Source organism: Thalia democratica, chromosome 8 (assembly GCF_965202585.1).
Source record: "Thalia democratica chromosome 8, ktThaDemo2.hap1.1, whole genome shotgun sequence".
NCBI classification, from domain to species: Eukaryota; Metazoa; Chordata; class Thaliacea; order Salpida; family Salpidae; genus Thalia; species Thalia democratica.
In genome coordinates this window covers 45728547-45736015 of record NC_139172.1, presented here as the reverse complement: position 1 = coordinate 45736015, position 7469 = coordinate 45728547, and positions in this window count along the sequence as shown.

Below are 7469 nucleotides of genomic sequence, written 5' to 3'. Positions count from 1 at the left end.
TTGTTTTGTTTTTAATAAAATGAACGTGTTTTTATACGGAATTTACAACAATTTTGCTGATTTATTTGGTCAAATCATATTTTCAAAACCGAACATGTTAGAAATGAGATAATTAATTTCAACCAAGTGAAAACATAAGATAACATATTGGCAAAGTTTAATATGTTTTTATTGACAAATAAAGGAGTTAGAGGTCCAGCAGTACTAAGTTGTCTTTTTAAAAGTCAACCGACTGTGTTTATTTAAGGTAAATTTCAGGCGGTCACAGCTTTAAAAATATTTAAGCTAGATGCATAAAAATATAGCGGTACCAAGAGATACCCCTAAATTACATATTTGCAAAGTTTCAGTTATTTATATTGAGAAATGAGTCAGTCAGATTTGTACTGGTACTACGTTGTTTTGTTTTTAATAAAATGAACGTGTTTTTATACGGAATTTACAACAATTTTGCTGATTTATTTGGTCAAATCATATTTTCAAAACCGAACATGTTAGAAATGAGATAATTAATTTCAACCAAGTGAAAACATAAGAGAACATATTGGCAAAGTTTAATATGTTTTTATTGACAAATAAAGGAGTTAGAGGTCCAGCAGTACTAAGTTGTCTTTTTAAAAGTCAACCGACTGTGTTTATTTAAGGTAAACTTCAGGCGGTCACAGCTTTAAAAATATTTAAGCTAGATGCATAAAAATATAGCGGTACCAAGAGATACCCCTAAATTACATATTTGCAAAGTTTCAGTTATTTATATTGAGAAATGAGTCAGTCAGATTTGTACTGGTACTACGTTGTTTTGTTTTTAATAAAATGAACGTGTTTTTATACGGAATTTACAACAATTTTGCTGATTTATTTGGTCAAATCATATTTTCAAAACCGAACATGTTAGAAATGAGATAATTAATTTCAACCAAGTGAAAACATAAGATAACATGTTAGCAAAGTTTAATATGTTTTTATCGACAAATAAAGGAGTTAGAGGTCCAGCAGTACTAAGTTGTCTTTTTAAAAGTCAACCGACTGTGTTTATTTAAGGTAAATTTCAGGCGGTCACAGCTTTAAAAATATTTAAGCTAGATGCATAAAAATATAGCGGTACCAAGAGATACCCCTAAATTACATATTTGCAAAGTTTCAGTTATTTATATTGAGAAATGAGTCAGTCAGATTTGTACTGGTACTACGTTGTTTTGTTTTTAATAAAATGAACGTGTTTTTATACGGAATTTACAACAATTTTGCTGATTTATTTGGTCAAATCATATTTTCAAAACCGAACATGTTAGAAATGAGATAATTAATTTCAACCAAGTGAAAACATAAGAGAACATATTGGCAAAGTTTAATATGTTTTTATTGACAAATAAAGGAGTTAGAGGTCCAGCAGTACTAAGTTGTCTTTTTAAAAGTCAACCGACTGTGTTTATTTAAGGTAAACTTCAGGCGGTCACAGCTTTAAAAATATTTAAGCTAGATGCATAAAAATATAGCGGTACCAAGAGATACCCCTAAATTACATATTTGAAAAGTTTCAGTTATTTATATTGAGAAATGAATCAGTCAGATTTGTACTGGTACTAGACTGTTTATTACAACCAAATGAATGTTTTTGATGATAAGTTTCAAACGGTCGATTAGTAAATGATACACGTTACGTTTTAAACATAACTTCTATACATTACACGAATAATTTTTTTTTATGTAGATATATATAGTTTTATAATTAAATGGCATAAAATTTTAATATGATTATATTTTCTTTTTCTTTGTTAATAATTTTTTAGATTGATATAAATTGGTTTATTACCTAAACTTATAAAAGAATGGTTTTAAACTTTTATATCATTAACATAATTTTTTATTATTTATTATTTTGGTTTTAATAACTATTCTTAAACTTGTTACTATTTTATTAAAATATTTTTCAGGTTTTCATATATAATATTTTCTATTGATTTTTTTTCTTTTCTGAAGGTGTATTTTAATTAATTTATTTATTTATTTTTATTTATTTTTCTCTTTTTTAATTTTTTTTTTGTAATTTTTATTTAATAAAATATCTTTTGCTGATTATCTAAATTTTGTTTTGTTTACTTTTCTATTAACGTGAAAATCGTAATATTTATTTTAACTTGCTTACATATCATATATTTTTTTGTAAGTATAAAATAAATTTAACTTTAACCTTTAGTAACCTTTTAGTAAGCCAATCACGGAACACTTAAAAAATGTTGTCTAAAAAATTGTTTTCAACAAAAATGTGATCTCGAAAAATGTGATCCAAAAAGACGCTAATTTGTTAACAGTCTTGCAGATTGAACAAGCAAAAAAAAAACTTACCAAACCAAGCTATGAAAAAGAACAAGTGATCAATAACATTTAGTTTGAATGAAAACCTTATCCCAAAATAACCTTTGCAATGGTTAGTTTCAAGCATGAATCCAATAAATGTGAAAGCTTTAAATAAAAAAGATTTAATAAAAATTCAATTCAATGATTTAATAGTATAACTTAAAAATTTACTAAAAAGTTATATAACAGAACATGACAGTAGCTTGAAACTACTTAAAGTTCCTTTGAAAATTTCTGTACCTCACAAATTGGTTATTGTAATTTTTTAAGTAATATTGATTGGTTTTAAACATATCACTGAAAATAAAATTTTATCTTTAGACAGTACTTTTAGACATTTTTTAATTTAGATAAATTTAAACTTTATACAAAAATTAGATTAGTATTTATAAAAGTTGGTATAGAACTATAACCTAATCTAGTTCAAAAAAATAATTGCATTAATATTTTTCTATATTTGGTTGTTTTAGTTAAAATTAGTTGTGTTTAAAATAGTGAAACTGATTCCTTTACAAAAAATAACAGTTTTAAATAAACTCTTCCAAAACTAGACTAGTTTTGACATTTCATGTTAGATTTTTTTTGTTAGTTCCCAAAAGGCATTTACCTATTTAACATTTTGTCTGTTAACTCACATTGCATTAGACTTGATTTTTATACAAATACTCTTTTGCACAGTATTCAAGAAACTTAACTCAGATTTAGACTAATTTGTAACATACATGACTTCTATAACTATGAAATAATCAAAAGTAAAGTGAAATTGATGTAAGTATGTTCAAATAGATATTTTTTTACAATATCAAATGTTTAATAAAAATTGATCATAATTTTTCTTAAGTAGTGTGGGTATTTTTTTTTGTTTGTACTTTATATTAAAAAACATTTCAATCCTACATTTAGATGCTACTCTTGTAGAAAAGAAAAGTCTGGCCATCTGATAAAAAAAAATGTGCTAAAAACAAATTTACAATCAAAACACAACAACGTTTTCTGAAAGAATTTCGAAATCCTGCAATTATCCTAAAGTTAGTTTTCGAAATATACACTAAAAGATTGTTATTTAAAATAAATAAAAAAATGCTTACTTTTGGAACTTTTATAACTTTATATGAAAACATATAATAAGAATATTTATTTAATAAAAATAAATCACACAGACTTGCAAAACTGCAGAACAAGGACACAGATCAGATCATCAACCAGTTTTTTGGAATATTTTTCTTCTTCTTCTAACTTAGCTCAATCATCGAAAGTCTCATATCATCCTTCATACTTTCCACAGCAGATTCCGAATCTCTCAGTTAGTTTGTTATAAGATAAAATAAAGAATTATTATAAGATTGTAGAATACAACACACAGTATCTTGGAAATGATTTGTTGTAAAATAAGTATAGATTAAAATCTCCTTAAAGATATTTAAGTCGAGAACTTTGAATTTTTGGATTTAAAACAAATTACAATACTATGAAAGTTTACCTGATAAAGACAAATATTAAACAAAGTGATAACAAATATTTTATTTTTTGTTTAAATAATAAAAAATATTTTTTTACAGTCATACGTAACGTGTCCTCTCGCAGTCAACTGGGTCGGGTTCGCTCTCATCTGCTTCGGAGTTTTCGATTCGGTGTTCAGTTTTGTGTTCGGGAGGGTTGAGAACTTCACCGGAAGGATCCCGTTGTTCAGCATGGCAGCTCTTATTAACATGGTTCTGTGCGTTGTTATGCTGGTTAGTATATTATGTATTATTACTTAAGATATTTTTATATTTTTATAATTGTTCAGCATGGCAGCTCTTATTAACATGGTTCTGTGCGTTTTTATGCTGGTTAGTATATTATGTATTATTACTTAAAATATTTTTATGTTTTTATAATTATTCAGCATGGCAGCGTTGATCAATATGGTTCTATGTGTTTTTATCCTAGTGAGTTTGATATGGTGCCTTGTGTTGTTTTGTTAGTTTGCCTAACATTTCAATATTTAATAATAAAACACTAACCAAGTACATTAAATTTGTTTAATGTTTATAAGCGTTTTATTTATAAAAATGTGTTTGTGTTATTGATACAAAAGCAACATCACATTTTTTGTTTTACTTGTTTATAATTGACCTATTTGAAAAGTACAAACCTTATAAATGTCAGCTATAATTTCAGTAACATAACTGTTACATAAAAACGTACTAAGAAAATGATTGTGTTTTTAAATATTTAATAATAACAATTATATAAGTGTATTATGTTTGTTTAAAGTTTATACACGTTTTATTTAGATGTTTTTAATGTAAGTATTTTAACTACATCACACTATGTTTTACTGTGTTAGGTTTTTTTTTTTTGAGTTTTTTTTTTATGTAACTTATACAAAAGGTTTACTTGTTTGTTATAAGTTGAGTAAGCAAGTCATTGTAGTATATTTTTTTAATCTAACTATTCTTTGAACTAAAACATATGCATGTTTCTACATTGTAATGGTTTTTAATCACAGAAATGGATTCCTAACCAGCCAAATCCTATCTCAGTTTTACAATCATTATTAACATTAAAATATATTTAAATTTAGATTATTAATTTTTAAACGTATAGTTAGAGCAATAAATATGTTATTTATTAACAGAAATGGGTACCTTACCCCTCAAATCCCCTTCCATTTTTTGCGATTCCAGCCGGATGGGGATTGGCTGATGCAGTTTGGCAGACTCAACTAAATGGTGAGTTTTTTAAAAATGAACTGATATATATATATATTTACCTTAATAAGCATTAATAAACTATATACACAATTAAATGGTTAGTTGACAACAAAATTAATAGTAGAGTATATGTTAATAAGTTTAATTAAAATAAATACTCAATTAAATGGTTAGTTGACAAAATAATACTTGATTTGTATTAAAAGTTATGATTATGAGTTTTATTGGTTTGTTTGTTAAGCCTCGTTAACCCTAGAAAATAGTTTGTTGTATTAAATGATTATTAAGAATCTTTATTTTTTTATAACATTAGGAATCGAGATTAAGTGGTTCTCTAAAATTCAATACTTTACAGTAGGTTAAATCTAAAGCATACGATAAGGTATACTGGTTTAATATACAAGTCTTTTGGCTAAATTGGTAAAACCATTAGTTTTATCAAGCTAGAATTCAATTAAACATCTATAACAATACTTGAACTTTAAATATAATAATCAAGTAACTAAATTAGCTTTCAAACACTTAGCACGAAATGTTTTACAACCAAATTTGGTTGAAAACTTTTGGAATTTTTAAGCTAAACATAACATACTTAAAAATATTCACGGCATAATTTTAGATGATAAATTACTACATGGTAAAAAAAAACCACTTTAAAGCCACCAAAAGCGTCTTTGTGGTTAAAAAATTTGAAAAACTATCTTTAGAAGTTTGTTAATAAGTCTTACTTTTCTGCCAACTTGCAATTAGTTTAAAACTTTGAACGTTTTTTTTGGTAAAATATAGGTCATGTATACAAAATCTGGGTCATTTGAAACATTTTTCTATTTTAAATAATAAATAAAACTATTTTTTTAAAGTTAAAAAAGCTTTTTTTAACTGTATAATTTTTCTTAATTTTTTGTATAGTTAGTGGTTATCTTTGATAAAACACAAAACTATTAGCTTTTGTGATAAAAAAGTTCTTATTACATTAATACTTCGTAGCTAAAAACTACAAATTAAACAATTTTCAAAACGAAGTAACTTTAAATATAAATTCGGTATTAAAGTCAAAAAACTTAATTAAAAAAAGGCGTTAATATTATTACAACCTTGTTATAGTACATTGCTACATTTATATTAAAGTTTCTTTAATGTTTAAAATTGACTTTTTAAACTACTAGTTAGTAAAAATATTATGAAAACCTTACCAAAAAATAATAAATGATTTTATAAAATTTAAAAAAATACTTGCTAAACTTGTAGTGAAAAAACTCATTATAAGTAATGAGTTATTTATTACCTGTTGGAATTCATTTAAATAAATTTCATTTATAAGCGAAAAATAGACTGTTCAACATTTCCAATTTGTTCGAAATAGTCATTGTTTTTTTTTATTTTCAAACAAATTTAATTTTTTACCTACATAGTTTTTTTGCATTATATAACTTTTTTTTGAAAACCACACATTACACAGCAGTTTATTTACATAACACCTTCCACAAGTCACACTAAAAACTATAAATAGCCAGTATTTTACATTCATATACTTTTAGTTGAAGTGACTTTAGCGTACTTTGGTAAACAAGTTTTTATGTTCAAATACCGTGAAATATGACTTTTGAATTTCTATTTTTGTACAAGTTGCTATTAAAGTTTAATAATTACGCCTTTTGACGCAATGGTATTGTTATAAAAGTTTTTGAGAAAACTCGTAACTGTTCAAATTATAATATTTTTTATGCTCTAGTTGTCAGATACAGATAAAATGGACGGAATTTTTTTAATTAGAAGGGCAGTTCTCTATTTAAAGCCACTGCATCTAAAGAACTTTTTGATTAAGTACTTTTTAAGCAATTTTAGGCGACTAGTACCACATATTTGGTATTGTTGTCTTTTTGTGAGAATATTTTTACTCTATTATGGTTTATACTTTTTGATGCTTTATTTATTTTATTTTTAGTAATTTTTTAAGTTCTCCATGGTAAGTTATACGTTTAACTTTTCAATTTGTTTTTAGCAGGAACTAGACTAGAACAAGTGTTCTCTGTTTTATGAATGATGTTTGTGGTTTGCTAAAATTAAAAAATATTTATAACCTAACTTCCAATTCCCTATATACAAAATATGATGTTGTTTCATTAGTTACAATTTAAGAACCAAAAAGAACTATAAATAGTTTAAATTCTCTATTCTATATACGAAAAACTTTAAAAGTAAATTAATGAATAGAAACATTGTGAGAATATGTTTTATATACATTTTTTTGAGTTTTTATTGTACATGTTAAAACCTTTAGCTTTAAACTTATTTATTATTTACTGCTGTCTACGGCATGCTCATTCTATTTAAACAAGGAAGCAGCATTAAGCAACTAGATAATTTAAATATTTTTACAGTTTTAACATTCATTATTTTCAAGGAGTATAT